Source organism: Artibeus jamaicensis, unplaced genomic scaffold, assembly GCF_021234435.1.
Source record: "Artibeus jamaicensis isolate MK-2021 breed Jamaican fruit bat unplaced genomic scaffold, CSHL_Jam_final contig_1028, whole genome shotgun sequence".
Taxonomy (NCBI): Eukaryota; Metazoa; Chordata; class Mammalia; order Chiroptera; family Phyllostomidae; genus Artibeus; species Artibeus jamaicensis.
The window spans coordinates 26,530-45,934 of record NW_026521201.1 but is presented as its reverse complement, the minus strand read 5'-3'; positions in this window follow the sequence as shown (position 1 = coordinate 45,934).

The following is a 19,405-nucleotide window of genomic DNA, read 5'->3' as shown; positions in this document are numbered from 1 at the left end:
ATATTGGCAAATCGCATCCAACACTATATAAAAAAGATCATACACCATGACCAAGTGGGATTCATCCCAGGGATGCAAGGATGGTTCAATATTCGCAAATCAGTTAATGTAATACATCACATAAACAAAAGCAAAGACAAAAACCACATGATCATATCAATAGATGTGAAAAAAGTGTTTGATAAGGTACAACACCCATTTATGATAAAACACTTAGCAAAGTGGGACTAGAGGGAGCATTCCTCAATATAATAAAGGCCATATATGAGAGACCTACAGCCAACATCATACTCAATGGACAAAAACTAAGAGCTTTTCCACTAAGATCAGGAACAAGACAAGGATGTCCACTTTCACCACTTCTATTCAATATAGTATTGTAAGTTTTAGCCACAGTGATCAGGCAAAAAAAGGAAATAAAAGGCAATGGAATAGGAAAGGAGGAAACAAAACTGTCACTGTTTGCAGATGACATGATAGTGTACATGGAAAATCCTATAGACTCTACCCAAAAACTGCTCCAACTAATTAATGAGTTTGGCAAAACAGCTGGCTACAAAGTCAATATCTGGAAATCAAAGGCATTTTTGTATACCAACAATAAAACAGCAGAAGCAGATCAAGGAAAAAATCCCATTCGATATAGCAAAAAGAAAAATAAAATATCTGGGAATAAAATTAAACAAGTAGGTAAAAGACCTGTATGCAGAAAACTACACAACACTGAAGAAAGAAAGCAAGGAAGACACAAACAAATGGAAACATATACTGTGTTCATGGATTAGAAGAATTAACATCATCAAAATGTGCATACTACCCAAAGCAATATACAGATTCAATGCAATACCTATTAAAGTACCAATGGCATATTTCACAGACATAGAACAAACACTTCAAAAATTTATATGGAACCACAAACGAGCCCGAATAGCAGCTGCTCTTTTGAGAAAGAAGAACAAAGTAGGGGGGATCATAATACTTGATATCAAATTGTATTACAAGGCCACTGTAATCAAAACAGCCTGGTACTGGCATAAAAACAGGCACATAGACCAATGGAACAGAAGAGAGAGCCCAGAAATCTACCCAACTCTCTACAGTCAATTAATTTTGACAAAGGGGGCAATAACATAAAATGGTGTAAAGATAGCCTCTTCAACAAATGGTGTTGGGAGAACTGGACAGTTATGTGCAAAAAAATGAAACTTTAGCACCGACTTACACCATACACCAAAATAAATTCAATGTGTATAAAAGACTTAAATATAAGCCTTGAAACCATTAAAGTCCTAGAGGAAAACATTGGCGAGAAAATCTCAGATATTTCACGCAGCAACTATTTTACTGATATGTCCCCTAGAGCAAGAAATATAAAGGAAAGAATAAACAAATGGGATCTCATCAAAATAAAAAGCTTCTGAATGGCTAAAGAAAACAGCATGAAAATAAAAAGACAACCAACTGTATGGGAAAACATATTTGACAATGATACCTCAGACAAAGGTTTAATCTCCAAAATATACAAAGAACTTACACAACTCCACTCTAAGAAGACAAATAACCCAACTAAAAAATGGGCAAAGGACTTGAACAGACACTTCCCCAAGGAGGACATACAGAAAATCCAGAGACACATGAAGAGATGCTCAATATCGCTAGCTATCAGAGAGATGTAAGAGTGAAAACCAGAATGACAGACCACTTTACACCAGTCAGAATGGCTATCATAAACAAAGCAACCAACAACAAATGTTGGAGAAGTTGTGGGGAAAAGGGGACCTTCACTGTTGGTGGGATTGCAGACTGGTACAACCATCATGGAAAACAGTATGGAATTTTCTCAGAAAAATAAAAATCAACCTGCCTTTTGATCCAGCAATTCCACTGCTAGGATTATATGCTAAGAACCCCCAAACATCAATTTCAAAGAACCTATGCACCGCAATGTTCATAGCAGCACAATTTACAATAGCCAAGAGATGGAAGCAACCTAGGTGCCAGTCAGTAAACGAATGGATCAAAAACTGTGGTACATATACACAATGGAATTCTATGCAGCAGAGAGAAAGAAGGAACTACTACCCTTTGCAACAACATGGATGGAACTGGAAAGCATTATGCTGAGTGAACTAAGCCAGGGGTTGAAAGACAAATACCATATGATCTCACCTTTAACAGGAAGCTAAACAACAAAACAGATGAATAAGCAAAATAAAAACAAATACACTGAAATAGAGAAGAGGGGGACAGCAACCAGAGGGGAGAGTGGAGGGAATTTAAGGGGAGAAAATGCTGTCCAGTTCTCCCAACACCATTTGCTGAAGAGGCTATCTTTACTCCATTTTATGTTACTGACCCCTTTGTCAAATAGTAATTGACTGTAGAGAGTTGGGTTTATTTCTGGGCTCTCTGTTCTGTTCCATTGGTCTATGTGCCTGTTTTTATGCCAGTACCAGGCTGTTTTGACTACAGTGGCCTTGTAATACAGTTTGATATCAGGTATTGTGATCCCTCCCACTTTGTTCTTCTTTCTCAAAAGAGCAGCTGCTATTCAGGCTCATTTATGATTCCATATAAATTTTTGAAGTGTTCGTTCTACATCCGTTATATCCCAAGAATCCTAAAACATCAATTTCAAAGAACCTATGCACCACAATGTTCATAGCAGCACAATTTACAATAGCCAAGAGTTGGAAGCAACCTAGGTGCCCATCAGTAAATGAATGGATCAAAAAATTGTGGTACATATACACAATGGAATTCTATGCAGCAGAGAGAAAGAAGGAGCTACTACCCTTTGCAACGACCTGGATGAAACTAGAAAGCATTATGCTGAGTGAAATAGGCCAGGCATTGAAGGACAAATACCATATGATCTCACCTTTGACAGGAAGCTAAACAATAAAACAAACAAGCAAACAGAATAAAAACAAAGACACTGAAATAGAGAACAAGTGGGCAGCGACCAGAAAGGAGAGGGAAGGGAATTTAAGGGGAAAAATGGGGAGGGATTTTGAGGAACAAGTATGAAAGACACAGGGATGAGGACTGGGGGGGGGAATGGGAGAGAGAGGGGAGACGGGGGGGGGGCTGGGATGGGAGAAATAGGCAAAAAATGTACTTGAAAAATAACTAAATAAAAATTAAAAAAAATAAAAAGTCATCAAAATAAAAAGTTTCTGCATGGATATATATATATATCCAAAACACTAATTTGAAAGAACATATGAACTCCTATGTTCCTGTAATGTTATTTACAGTAGCAAAGATATGGAAGCACCCCATGTTCCCATCAACAGACAAATGAAGAAAAAAGTGGTGATGCACACACACTATGGCATATCACTCAGCCATAAAAAAGAATGAAATCTTATCATTTGCAACAAATGGATGGCCCTGGAGGGTGTTATGCTAAGTGAAATAAGTCAGACAAAAGCAAATGCCATATGATTTCACTTATAAATGGAATCTAAAAATCAAAATAAACAAACAGAAATAGACTCATAAACACAGAGAACAGACTGATGATTGCCAAATGGAGATAGTTTGCGCTGCTGGATGAAAAAGGTGAAAGCATTAAGAAACAAATTGGTAGTTACAGAATAGTCTCAGTGATGTGAAGTACAACAAAGGGAATATAGTCAATGATATTGTGATAACTATGTATGGGGCCAGGTGGGGACTGAATATATCAGGAAGAACACTTTGCTAAGAACATGAATGTCTAATCACTGTACTATACATCTGAAACAAATACAAAATAATATTGAGTATGAGCTGTAATTGGAAAATAAAATTAAAAAAAAATCTCTGTTGTTACCAATTTTTAATCATTAAGCATAAGCTTTAACTAATAGTGGTAATTTCTTAAATTTGAATAGAGTTTATACATTCTTAGAAGTATTTTCAGCTGGATTTTCTCAAGAGGAAATTAGCATTTATTCAGAGTGCTAATGGTGTAAGGAACTTTATATGTTATTACTTTTTTATTCACAAAGAAGCTCAGAGAGTTTCTGCTATCTATGTAGCAAACGTTAGAAAACAAACACATTTTGAATTTACTTAACTTTACCCAGCTAATACAGGGCAGAGATGTGATTCAAACTTAAGTTTTCCTGGTTTCAAACTTTTTGTGATTTCCCATTGAAAACTGGTAACAAGGAATTCCACTGGCTTGTTCCTGGCAAATTAAAACTCCGAGTTCCCATCTTGCAGTTGTTACCTTAAACTCTAGGTTTTATTCATATACATTAGAAAGTCAAGATTAATTTTTATTGTTTAAAGGTCTCCTTTTTCTTACGAAGGTTAAGTTTGGTTCTGATAAGAAATCTGCTGCCAAGTACTGCTTACCTAACTAGACATTCCATACAAAACCTGAAGCAAGTATCTGGGTAATTAACCTGCATGATATAAATACCCCCCTTTTTTGTAGCCATGCTATATACTGTAAAAGTTACATTAGGCATCATCTTACTAGTAAGGTAGTATTCCTCTGAAAATCTCCTCCACTTGAAATCCCTAGGGTTGCATAAAATGCAATTTCTGGGCTCCATTGCCACCCCAACAATAGCTGTCACAGAGTTAAATAATTTTCAATTACATTGTCATCTCTTGGAGAAACAGGGATTATGTCTTCTTAGCAATTGCTTTCCTGCATCTCAGACAGTATGCAAATGTGAAAACATGCATATTCATAGGAATTTGTTAAATGAAATTCCAGAAGCCAGCAGACAAATTTACAACCCATTCTCTGGAATGAAAAATGGCAAACTTCAACTCCAGTTCCATACAAGCATGTTTTAATGATAGCTATTTTATGATCAGAGAAGACTTAAAAGTAGCAAATTTTCTTCGAAGATCTAGTTTCTTCTGTGCTCAGCTCCAGGAGCATAGCCCAGTCCACTTGCTCCTTGGAACTGTGTAAAATTAGAAAATAATCTATTGAGTCCACTGAGGTAATAGAGTTAAAATTAGACAATAGAAACCTTTAAAAAATGTTGCGTTCCATCTTTCAAACAAGACTGAATACAGACCTTTTTATTGTGGAGGCCATGTGTTGTCCCTCTGCGGGTTCAAGAAAATCAAATAGAGGAAATGGGGACATTTTACTTGGCTAAACACAGTCCCAGGTAGTGTTTAGTTGATTAGTGCTGCAGTTAGTCCTAAATGGTACGCTAGTGCTTGAATGAGTCAGTGCATCTCCAAAAATACCTCACACCCAGGGACTGCCTGGGCCGAGATAAGTAAACATCGGAAATATGAGATGATTACGAAGAAATAGCTAAACTCTCAACAATCCAGGCTGAGAAATCTGGGAGAGATTAGTTTACAGTTTGCACTGTTGGCAAGGAGACCCGTGGGCATCAGCCTGCAAGCACTGATTCGCCTCACTTGCTTAAGGACATGCAGTAGACACCTATCCCTTTCAAACCCTTACATGCCCTCCGGGGGCAAGAAGCTGAACTTAGAAAGGGTCACATATTTGTGTCTCTTGCTTCTTTAAAGGTTAGGGTGGCATTTATTCAAAGGTCTTTGTCTTATAGTGGATTTCAATGAACAAATTTCCTCATTTGCCTATTTTTGGAGATAACTAAAAATTATATTAAACTTTACATTGAATCTTGATGACTCAATGTTTCAAATGCTAGAAATGTGATTTAAAAAAACCCGAGATGTATAATGTAGTTTAAAAAAAAACTTGACTTTTTTATCAAGATGAGATTGACAGATGAGCTAAGTGAAAAAATGAAATTTTCTTGATGAGTGAAAAGTTTTAATACAGGCATGACCAGTTTGACCAACACCCTCATTCTAGACCCCTTTCCTAAAGATAGTCTGCCTGCAGTTATGTAAGTTCCAAAACATCTGTTCCATGCAACAAGAGAAGATACCTGGGCTCTATTCTGTACCAGGGCACATTCTGTTTTATCTTAGAATGTAGAGAGGCCCTGTCAGGCAGGTCCTCCTTCCTGCGTATACGTAGATCACTGAACTCAGCAAAACATGCTGGGGGAGCAGGTATCATTTATCTTGCACTGCTAGGACTTTCTGTATTTCTGAATAATTTCTCAATGGTTTGCTGAGATTTACATATTATATCCTCTCTTCAGAAATTAAGCTATTAAATACACATTCAAGTTTAAGATTCTAAATTGAACATTCTTAAGCTAGGTTTTAAATATATTCTAGAAGCAAGATTTAAATATTTCTGTAGTTTATCCTTTCAAACAGATTTGTGTATTTTTACGAAAGCATAATTACTCATTCTTAAGAATTAGGAAGAGCCCTGGCTGGTGTAGCTCAGTGGATTGAGCGCGGGTCTGCGAACCAGACAATCGCGGTTCGATTCCCAGTCAGGGCACATACCTGGGTTGCGGACCAGTTCCCTGCAGGCCAGTTCCCAGGAGGGGACGCACGAAAGGCAACCACACATTGATGTTTCTCTCCCTCTCTCCTTCCCTTCCCCTCTAAAGATAAACAAAATATTTAAAAAAAAAGAATTAGGAAGAAATAAAATTCTTAAAAGCTTTCATAAAAATAGACAAAATTATAAGATAGTTTCTTGTCAATCTGAGCATCAAACAGAATGGTTTTAATTAAACTCTATTTGCATGTGTATAATATCAATGGTCTTAGTTTTTTGAAAACACATTTTCCTTTCATAATGCTTCATTTAAGTGGTAAAACCAGCAATACGCACCCAATGACTTTGGTGAGACTAACACTGCACAAAGGGAGGTCCGACACAAAGGGGACAAAAGCGAGGAAAGAAGAGGAAGGAAGGCATGGACTCCTGTACGTGGAGGATGGTGTTGCCCTTGTCATTAGTATAGAAGCATGTGTGACATGTCATATGTTTTATGTCAAACTGGTCAAAGACATTATTTTGAACTGGCATGGGGTTCATTGGGAATTATTTTACTTCCATTCTTATGCTCCAATTAAGGCATTATTATTATTATTATTATTATTATTATTATTATTATGTTTTTCAAAAGGGGAAAATATTCCATCTATTTATGACCTCCAGGGAAAGGCATGGAGGTTTGAAGCACAAGGCTCTACACAGCCAAACTATGCCATAGGCACAAAATCTGTTATTCAATGGTGACCCACCTGTCTGGCATTTGATGGAAAGGTAAATCTACCAAATGCTGGGAAATCACTCAGTTCTGGCTGAAAAATATGTTCAATTAGAAGATTTCCTTTTTAGGCACAATGAGCAATGATCATTTGAGAATACAGAGGTTCCTGTTTGAAGACAATCGTTTATATCATAAACAGACTATTTTCTTTTATACACAGTTTTGAGGTTCACTATTCCCTGGAAACATATCAAAGTATATGTTTGAATGGCTAAATGTCAAGATTCCCACTTGGTTTACCAGAACTATTTTTTACTTTCTGCAAAATCACAGATGGTGTTAATGTTTCAGTGAATGAGATGTTCCATTATGTGAAACAATGAGCTTCTAGCTTTCATGCTCCAACACATTTCCAGGGTCAAGACCTTGCAATTTCTACTGATAATGACTCTGATCACTGTAACAGTTACAGGATCGATACCACCAGTGAGTAAGTTCTGTAACTCTGTTCCCGAGGTCTCAGTTTCCCCACCTGTATAATAAGAATAGTAATGCCCTCTTAAACACTGCTATAAAAATTAAAGGAGAAAAATTTATGTAGTTACAGGCCCATCCTAGGTACTTGGTGAACGATAATTATTCTCATTAGTGTTATGCTTTTACATTGGATAGGACTTTTGTTACTTTGAGAGAGATACAGATGTGATCAAGTGGAGCTCCTTCCCCTGGGAGTTAAACCTGCAAAGAAGTAAACAATGCTGTGCACAGAGTGACTGTCCATTGGGGTGGCAATGAACACAGCTCTGCTGCTCTTGGTGGAATAGTTTCAATGGTTACCACACTGTCATTTTTTTTCTCTGTCAGGAGTAAGATTATAGCCCTGGGTTGGTTTGACTTAAATCTGGTTCCTGGCCATCAGGGCCCAGTGCTAACTAGCTTTTAAAATTTAAAATGGAATTTTCCAAAAAATTAAAAAGAAGGAAACTTTGACTATGGTAATATTTTAATAAGATATTTTCTGTACTATTTTAAGCTGTAAAGTTGTATCAGTGTTGACTATTATACAATTTAGTTAATTTTTTCCTGTGCTTATGCCTCAGGATATACTGAGAAAGGCATTATGTTAAAAGTGGAATGAATAAATAACCCAACACAAATAATTTATTCTTTTTAGGTTATGATATTTGGAACAAAATTAAAAAGGTAGATTTTTAAATATTATAAGCAATCAAAATATTTCTTCTTTTTTCCTCTATACTTAATATGTTAGTCAAAGTTCCATCCTCTGAAGTTTTAAAATAAAACTGATACTTATTTTTCTAAATTTTTGAAAGTTATGTTTTATTGATCCTCATGTAAAATACAGAATTTTCAAAATGAATTGGCCAAAATATAAAGTAGAATTTTTTAATGAAAGCTAATACTTACCATTACCATATGACTTCCTTGTGAGCCATCCACTGTTGGATAATTATAGCTGCTGTTCTCAATATACAAGGTTCCACCAGAGCACTTGCCAGGGTCCAGTTGTCCATTACAGATAAGCTTCTACAGTTAGATGTGCTTTTGAAACTTGTCAGAAAAAAATATTAAAAGCATTGTCTCGTTAATTTTTCATTATTTCTCATTGTATTTGTGGTGACGGATAAGTATTGTAGGTGCTCAAAAGAGTGTATCCAGAAAGAAAAAAAAACACACTTACTAATCTAAGCACAGAGTGGAAATTCTGCAAGTTGGTTATGTCTTGATTCATGACCCACATAAACTGGGGACTTGGGCTCAGGCCTGACTCCAAAACTCATGCTGAACTTTCTAGCTTTCTGCTATTCCTTCTAGAATAACACAGCAAAGAAGCAAACCAAGAAATAAAATCTTCACCTTTCTAAGGTTATACATCCTTTTCTTATCTATATCTTTCATGCTTTTTTCCCCATCACCCCATCCAATCTGCCTTTATAATATCCCCACCTTTCAATCTTCCTATGGGTCTGCCATGCTACTCTGGTTAACACTTTCCTAAGTATTCTCCTGGCTATTGTCCTCTTCAGACAAGAAAACATGGGCATGGATGGTATGGGAAATGTCGTGTATGTGTTTGGTGTTTCACAGTGCGAACTTCACATTCACTTTGCTTCAGGGTCGTCTTCTGCACAATGAGCCGTGGTGGGCTTCCCTCATGGTTCCCAGATACTTGGTCAAACATTATCCTAGATGTTTCTGTGGAAGTATCATTTAGATGAGGTTAACATTTAAATCAACAGACATCGAGTAAATGTCTTTCAAGTCCTAACCTCCACGACTGGAGAAATCAGAGCTGGCCCTCCTGCAGCCAGAATGCAGGGATTCGAAGCCTGTTTCTAGCACCCACCACTGCTGTGATCTTGTTCAGTTACTTTATTCACTCACACACGCATACTATACAAAGTAAAAGAGTATATGGCAATACTTAGTGTTCAATAATAGCCACCATTATTAGCCATTTTTACTGCTCTATAAGTCCTTTCACTATACAGGATCAATACTGAAGCCCAGAAAGGTTAATTGACTAATTTAAAATAATAGTTGATGGTAGGTGAAGAACTAGAACCCACACCCCAGTCTCCAAGTCCAGGGTTCTTTCAGGTACACAAACATAATAACCATTCGCAACACAATAAGTCTTTGATGGCTCATACTCCAGCTTTTGTAATCTTTATAAGATTTTTCTAGGAGACTTTGCTGTTGATTTAGTAGATGTTTTTCTAACCTATGTGGTTACTAAGAATAATTATTATTTGTTATCTACCTACTTGATCTAGGAGCAATGTCTATATTCATAAAAATATTATTGTAAACTTAGGTAAAGTCTAAAGTCTAAACAATTTTTACTGTCACTCACACTTTGAAGTTTTTCTGAGAATGTAGTCTGGGAAGGAGAATAGATTGTTGCAAAGTTAATTTGAGGATTAACATGCAAATAAAGGCTGCTGCTTCACTTGTGTGGAAATGTGCCACTCAGGACATTCTGCAACACTACTGTGAACTGTGTGTGGATATGTATGTATTTGTGGGTCTAATTGTATGAAAATGGAGAGAGAAGTTTTTTTGAAAGCTTCACTAATACATTTCCATTCAAATGCATTAATCAACATTTCTAATTCAGCTATTTATTTGGGGAGAATGAGTTCAAATGCAGGCCTGAGTGACTAACTTGGACTCTTTACTGAGAAAGAAAGTGTGGTTGGTTTTTCTGCTTGCAAGTGTGGAAATGCAGATAGATTCTCCTTTCCTTTATTATCCTTGTGACACCCAATGACCTGGTCCTGGCAATTCTCTGTGACAAAATGTGTAGAAAATAAGAGCGGTGAGCAGACAAACAAGAGGGAAAGTGTACAAGAAGAGAAACTGGGTGGGAGGTGCATTTTGCAAAATAAAAATGGAGTGTTTTTATTTTACTTTAACAACAACAAAAGGTGTTACTTAGAGAAAATATAATTTGAGAGGAGTCAGGAGCCAGCTAACACAGAGCCATCAACAAATCTGGGCCATTCCTCTTTGAAACAAACGTCTTGCTTTGTTTTCACCATAAAAGATGCTATTTGTCATTGAATGCACAGCACATGCCAGGTAAAATTGTAAACATGTCAACTACCTTAAGATTATTTTTTTTGGCAAAAATTCTACCAACCCTTTGCTGTTGGTATGTTGATATCTAATTTACAGATTAAGTTTAAAAATGTTACATAGTTTTCATAGAGCTAGTAAGCTGAAGAACCAGAGTTTGAACACTTCTCTGCTTCACTTGAAAGCTCTTAACCACTGCCCTTCTCAGAATCTGTGGAGGATGACATTCATGGGGTGTTTGGTGGTTAATTTTGTGTCAACTTGAGTGGGTGTGGTATCCAGATATTTGGTCAAACATTATTGTAGGTGTTTCTGTGGAAATATTTTTAGATGATATTAACATTTAAATCAGTAGACATTGGGTAAATCAAGTTACTTTCTATAATTTAAGTAGGCTTCATCCAATCAGTTGAAGGCCTTAAGAGAACAAGAACTGAAGAAGGAATCCTGCCAGCGGATGGCCCTCTGACTTGAATGACAACATCGGTTTTTTCCTGGGTCTCAACTTCGCAGGTCTGCTCCACAGATTTTAGATTTTCCAGCCACCACAATCATGTAAACCAATTTCCTAAAATAAATCTCTCCTTCTACATAAACACATTCTGTTGGTTCTATTTCTCTGGAGAACCCTGACTAACACAGGATGCTTCCTCTTCTCAATTCAGGTCGATTGGTCAAGAGATGAGCCAGAGCACGTTTGCCTGGTGTGGCTCTGTAGGTCATGAGAGCCCGGTGGGTATGGAGGCCTCCGTGGCCTCCTCCAGGGTATTGGCATGGTGGCTAAGAGCAAGTGCGTCTCCTTTCTTCCAACGCAGGGCTACACTTCTTATTCCCTGGTTTGCCAGCATAAGATGTGCCATGTTATTTAGTATTTAGTAAATACATTTCTGTTGTCTTGGAAGTGTATTCAGACATTAGTTCATAGATGGTATACATGTGATCTATAGCTTCTTATATAAAATCAACATTTTAGGAAAGCCTATTACAGGCCAGGTGCCATGATCAGTCATTTCTGTATCCAAAAAAGATACATTATTATTATTATTATTTTCCCCTTCATAAACAACTCTAAGAAAACAAATATGGTCGTTGTGATTTTTATAGATGAAGGAGCTGAGACTCAAAGATAATTAGTCCCCTGCATTAAGTAAGTGGAGAAGCTGGGACTTCAACCCAGATGTGTATGGCTCCAAACTCCGTCTTTTAAACAACTATGGTTAACACACTTTTTGTACATTATGTTCTCCTGAAAATAAACACAGAAATCTAAAGTATAAAAACTCTATAATATTAGCTTATTTTCAGGTGTTAAAATAAATATAATAATATTTATAAATAATTTTCTTCTATTAAAATAATCTTGGGGATCTACTTTCATTATATCATGCTATTCTTTAATTCTGCACTTTAACAGTTGAATAAACAGTTGATCTGATTTAGTATAATAACTATCCAAAGTTTTTAAATGATTTCATCATGTTTGGAGATTTATGGATTAACACTGGAGTCTTTAATATTATCTCTAACTCTAGAAAGCAGTATTATTTTTCTATCCTGGGAAAATTAGTATGGCTGACCAAACTAAGCCTGAAAAAAATTAAACGAGGTTTAGAGAAGTCAGACTGTGGTGGGCAGACAACTTTAGTACAAGTCTGAGAGAAAATTGAGAACATTGGAGCTGTTCTACTTCTGAATATAGGGACATTTTGCCAAGACATGTGTCATCCTCATTACGCTGAGTGCATTAGTGACTGAGAAAAGGGTTGGAAAGTCCCACAGTAGGGTGGCTGTCAAAGACAGCGTCTCTGTTACCCTTACCCCAGGTAACCAGGATATTATCAATTTAGTCCATAAATGATTCAAAGAAGTATGAACAGAGGTGATAGTCCAAACTGAAAAAACAGTCTTGGTTTATTTCCAATAAAATTTGACCTGTTTTTCCTTCTTGTTCCCTCCAGAGCTAAAAGAAAATTATCATTCAAAACAAAGAGCTCAATATAAACACCCACATTAATCCAATAATTTCGTGATTATTTCAGTTTTTTAAATTAAATGAACATTAAAAAATATGGGACAAAGTTAAACATAGTCATGATTTTATATCCACAGCATTTTGTAAACTCAGAGAAACAACTGGGTCAAAATGTTTCATTGGTTTTAAGTTTAAATGAATTTTAATATTACAAAGGCTCTATGTAATTCTCTGCAAGTTTGTTGGAATGGTGCCAGCTAAGTGGATGAGAATTTTTGACAGAAGAGAATGCTGAATTGATACCACATGAGTAAGTGTGTTGAGTTAGCATTTGGTGTGTGGCACAAACTTCAGAGCCTTGTGAAAGAGACAAGCCTGACCCACATTTGGAAGACTTCTACAACCCATACATATATCTCCTTTCTGCTGGAAAGTAACAAACGTCTATTGGAAAAAAGAGTAAAACATATCCTCTTTGATATATCATGTAAAGGAAGAAGTAATGTAATTGTAAGGCAACAGGATGTGGGTGTCTGACTCACACCGCAAGCAGGCCACATGATGCACATGTTGACATCAGCAGCTGCAGGGACATTTTCCCTGGGTTTCACACCAACGGCAGCTGAACTGGCAGTTGAGCCCGCCCCTGTGAGCAGCACTACTCGTAGCATCATGCGAGACTGTCGCTCAGCACCTCCCATGGGTCATAGGGGAAAGCTAACATTGCTCAACAATACTCTCTCCCTCTGTGACCTGCCTTTCCCTTTGTTTTCACAACTGCCCTGCTCCGATTTACTCTTGAAGAATGTGAATTGCTGGGATAAGCATGCTCACTGTCCAGCTACCTGAAAGATAGGAGCAGCCAGTTGTTTTGCTTCCTTGTTCCAACATCCTTGGTAATGATAGACAAGTGTTTCTCGCTAAAATATACAGATGAGGCTGGAAGACATAGGTATGCTTTTCTTCACCCTGTGGGCCCTGAGCTCTCCTCCCTCCCTGACATCCCCAAGGACCAGCTTCAGTTCTTTATGTGCCACAGATCATGTTCCACCTCTTGCAATCATTGCCAGTGTGCAAATCTTATTCTGCTTCTCTGAAACAGGAAATATATCCTAGTAATCATTTCATTGTTCAGGGCAGCTATAAAAGGTCCTGAAAATAAATATTTGTTAAACTGAATAAACTTCAGAAGCATTCAGATTAAAAACAACAGAAATACTAACCCATTAATTATTTACTGATTCGCTACTATGGTCTAATGTGATGTGAGAACTTGAATAATGTAAGTGACGTGAACTTGAATAATATAAATTCTTGCTCTCAACTAACTTGTGAAGAGGGAGGGAGAGAACACAAACAGGGTGTGGTGGCGGCAGAACAGAATCACCAGTCAAGGTTTCCAGGACAGACTGAGTTGATATGGGTTCTGAAGGGTGGGTGGTATTTAAATGGCAGAAAAGAGGAAAAGAACGCTCTAGACAAACTGAGTATTTCTCACAAAACCACACTCATGGAAGTAATGTTTTAATTAGGAAACTAAGAAAAGTTCAGAGTGACTAAAGCATTGAGAGGAATAGGGAGAAAAGGAAGAAGGGAGGGTGTATTCATTTTTTGTTGCTGCAGGACACAAACTCAGTAGCTAAAAATAACACATATTTATTACCTCAAGGTTTGCGTGGGTTGACTGGGTTTTCTGCTCAGGGGCTCACCAGGCTGAAATTGCAGAGTTAGCTGAGGATATGATCTCATTTGAGGTTCAGAAACTCTTCCAAAACTCACATAATTGGCAGAATTCAGTTCTTTGAGTCTGTGATTTGAGGAAACTTTTTTTGCTGGCTGTCAACTTGAGACCACTCTAAGCCCTGGACCCTCTGGTCCTTGCCACATAGCCTTTACATAGGTCCTGTTATAGCATTCTAGTGTGCTTCATTTTTGAGGCAAACATGAGAGAATCCACCTGATACTTCACTGTCTCTTAAAACACTCTCCTAATCAGGTCAGGCCCAATCAGAATAGTCTCCTTTTTTTTTTATTATTACATTTATTGGGGTGACATTAATTAATAAGATCACATAGGTTTCAAGTGTAGATCTCCATGATACATGTTATATATATTGCATTGTTTGCCTACCACACAAAGTCAGATTATTTTCCGTCACCATATATTTGCCCCCTTTACCTTTACTAAACCCCTGCTTCCTTCTCTCTAGTTACCACCACACTGTTGTCTGTGTCTTTGAGTTTCAGTTTTATATCCCACATATGAGTGAAAGCATAAGGTTCTTAGCTTTTTCTGACTGACTTGTTTTGCAAACCATAATATTTCCAGGGACATTCATGTTGTTGCAAATGGCAGTATTTCATCCACTCTTACGGCTCAGTGGTATTTCATAGTATATATGTAGTGCATCTGTATCCAGTCCTCTCTGTCAAAGGACACTTTGGTTGTCTCCATGTCTTGGTTACTATGAATAATGCTGCAATGAACATAAGGGTGTATCTATCTTTGTGAATAAATATCTTCAAGTTTTTGAGGTAGATGCCTGAAAGAGGGGTTGCTGAGTCATGTGGTAACTCTATTCTTAATTTTTTGAGGAATTGCCATACTGTTTTACATAGTGCCTGTACTAATTTATATTCCCAGCAGCAGTGAATGACAGTCCCTTTTTCTCCACAACATTTCCAATTCTTGCTATTACCTGTATTTCGATAATAAGCCACTTCAACAGGTGTGAGGTGGAATCTCATTGTAGTTTTGATTTACATTTCCCTAACAGCTAGTGAAGTTGAGCATCTTTTCATATATCTGTTAGCCATTTGTTTGTTGTTTTGGGAGAAGTGTCTGTTCAGGTCCTCTGCCCATTTCTTTACTTTTTTTAAAACTGATGTTCAAATATAGTTGTCTCCATCGCCCCACCACCACTTCCCCTAGCCTACCCTCCTCCACCTCCCACCCTCTGCCCATTTTTTATTTTGATTATTTGTTTGGTGTTGAGTTGCATGATTTTTAAATATATTTTAGATATTAAGCCCTTATCAAATCTATTGTTTGCAAATATCTCCTATAAAGTTGGTTGCATTTTTATTTTGTTGTTGGTTTCTTTTGCTGTGCAGAAGCTTGTTTAGCTTGATATAGTCCTATTAAGTTATTTTTGCCTTTACTTCCCCTGACTTTGAGGTCAAATTCATAAAATGTTCTCTATGACAAAGATCTATAAGTTTAGTACATATGTTCTCTTCTACATAATTTATTGTTTCAGATCCATTTTGAAATTAATTTTTGTATATGTGGAAAACCATAATCTAGTTTTGCATGTGGCTTTCCAGTTTTCCTAGTACCATTTATTGATATGACTTTCTTTTCTCCGTTGTGTGTTTTTGCCTTCTTTGTCAAAAATTATTTGCCCATATACATGTGATTTTATTTCTGGGCTCTCAGTTCTCTTTCATTGGTCTGTTTTCCTGTCAATACCACACTGTTTGTGGTCTTTTGTGGTTCTAAACAAATGTGATGATTTTTTTTTTGTTCTAGTTCTTTAAAAATGACATTGGGATTTTGATGGGGATTGTATTAAATCTGTAAATTGCTTTGGGTAACATGAACATTTTAACTATGTTAACTTTTCCAATCTATGAATACAAAATATCTTTCCATTTCATTACTTTTTTTAATCTTTTTAAATAATGCTTTGTAGTTTTCAATGTATAGGTCCTTCACATGCTCCTTATATTTATTACGAGGTATTTTATTCTTTTGTTTGCAATTGCAAAAGTAATTATTATTATCTTTTTTACTTAAATTTCATTGTCAGTATACAGGAAAGCAGTGGATTTTGCATATCGATTTTGTGTCCTGCAATTTTACTGTACTAGTTTATTGTTTCTCATAGTTTTTGATGGCATCTTTAGGGTTTTCTATATTCAGAATCATGTCATCAGCAGAAAGAGATATTTTTGTTTTTTTCTTCCCAATTTAAATGCCTTAATTACTTTTGATTGCCTGATTGCTCTGGCTAGGACTTTCAGAACTATGTTGAATAAGAGTGGTAAGAATGGGCATCCTTGTTTTGTTCTTGATTCTATAAAAATAGCTTTCAGTTTTTTATCACCGAGTATAACATAAGCTGAGGGTTTGTCATATTAGGCTTTTATCATGTTGAAGTACCTTCCTTCTATAGCCATTATATTGAGTTTTAATCATAAATGGATATTATATCTTATTATTTTTTGCATCTATTGATAAGATGATATGATTTTTATCTTTTGTTTTGTTAATGTGGTGTATTATTGTACATTAATTGATATGTGTATGTTGAACTATTATTGTGCCCCTGGAATAAATCTCACTTGATCGTGATGTATTATTTTTTTAATGTAGAGTTTCATTCATTTTTTTAGTATTTTGTTTGGAATTTTTGTGTGTATTTATCATGATATCAGTTTGTATTTTCTTTTATTGTGATATTCTTGCCATGTTTTGATATCAGGGATATGTTAGCCTCATAAAATATGTTGGAAAGTATTGCCTCTTCTTCAATTTTTTGGGAGAGCTTGAAAAGAACAGGCATTAAATCTTTGAATGTTTGGTAGAATTCACTAGTCCTGGACTTTTATTTTTGGGGAGGTTTTTGATGGTCATTTCAATTTCCTCACCGTTAATCAGTCTATTTAGATTTTCCTGTTCTTCATGATTCAGTCTAGGAAGGCTATATATTTCAACGAACTTATGCATTTCATCTAAGATTGAATTTGGTGGTATATTCTAGAATGATCCTTTGCATAGCTATGATGTCTATGGTAATTTCTGCTCTTTCATTTATATTTGGTTTATGAGCCTTTTCAATTTTTTTCCTTAGTAAGTCTAGCCAGGGGTTTGTCAACTTTATTAATCTTTTCAAAGAACTAGCGCTTCATTGTATTATTTTTATGGAGTCTCTTTATTGCCTGTTTTATTCAATTCTGTTATAATTTTTATTATTTCCTTTCTTCTGCGGACTTCAGATTGCTTTTTTTCTTCTTTTTCCCCATTCTTTAAGATGTAATGTTGGTTATTTATTGGGAATTTCTCTTGTTTCTTGAGATAGGTCTGTAGTGATATAAACTTCCCTCTTATTACTGCTTTTGCTGCATCCCAGAACTTTTGATACATTGCATTGTCATCCTCATTTTTCTCTATATATCTTTTGATCTTACCTTTCATTATAATTTTGAGTCAGTCACTTTTTAATAGCATGTTGTTTAATCTCCACATATTTGTAGTTTTTAATTTACTCTTTGCAGTTGATTTCTAATTTCAAAGCATCGTGATCAGAAAAATATGCTTGGTATGATTTCAGTCTTCTTGAATTAGCTAAAGCTAGTTTTGTGACCCAAAATTTGGTCTGTCCTTGAGACTGTTCCATGTACACTGGAGAAGAGTGTGTAATCTGATGTTCTGGGATAACAATTGTGTACATTTGGTCTAATATGCCCTTTAAAGCCAATATTTATTTTTTTATTTTCTTATTTATTTACTGTTTGGCTGATAGATCTAGAGCTGTCAGTAAATTATTTAGGTCCCCAACTATGATTGTGTTGTTATCAGTTTCTTCCTTTAGTTCTGTTAGTAGTTTCTTTATATATTTCAGTGCACTCTGATTGGGTACATATATATTAAGAAATGTTATATTCTCTTGACGTAGTGTTCCCTTTATCATTATAAAATGTACATCTTTTTCTCCTATTACCTTTGTTATCTTGAGATATATTTTGTCAGATACAAGTATAGCTATACCTGCTTTTCTGTGGATGCTGTTTGCTTGGTGAATCATTTTCCATCCTTTCACTTTGAGTCTATCTTTATCTTTGAAGCTCAGATGTGTTACTGAAGGCAGCATATGGTTGGGTTTTGCTTTTGACTCAGTCTTCTAATCTGTGCCTTTTTATTTTTATTTTTTTAAAGAATTTTATTTATTTATGTTTAGAGGGGAAGGGAAGGAGAAAGGGAGAGAAATATCAATGTATGGTTGCTTCTGGTGCACCCCTTGCTGGGAACTGGCCCCTGCTGGGAACTCGCCTGCAACCCATGAATGTGCCCTGACTGGGAATCGAACCACGATCATCTGGTTCGCAGGCCCACACTCAATCCACTGAGCTACACCAGCCAGGGCATAATCTGTGCCTTTTTATTGGTGAATTCAATTCACTTACATTTGGGGTGATAACTGATGTACAAGGATTTCTTATAGCCACTTTGTCTTTTGTTTCCTAGTAGCTCTGTGCCTCCATTGGTTCTTTTCCTTTGTGTTTCTGTCTGTTGTTTTTCTTTGGTGGTGTTCTATACCTGTTTCTTCTGTTTCCTCTTGTTTTAAGTTTTGTTTCTCAGTTTGTTTGTTTTTTTATGTGTAGTTACCATTAGGTTTATGAAAAAGTTTCATATACGCAGTAGTCCTTTTTCTTTTGAGTGCACCTGATTTTCATCCTCTTTTGCAAATTCAGACCTTTACCTCCTCCCCTGTTAGGTTTTTGTTGTCAGTAATTACCCCTGATTATGCTGTGTTTGGTGCTCTTACTTATAGTGCTGTTACCTTTTTTGTTTGTTTGTTTCAGGTAGAATAGCCACCTTCAGTATTGCCTGCAATGGAGGTCTTCTGGTGATAAATTCCCTCATCTCTGTATGTCTGGAACAGTCTTTATTTCTCCTGCATAGCTAAAGGATAACTTTGCTGGATTTTTGTTCTTGGCTGGTAATTTTTCTTTTGTAGTA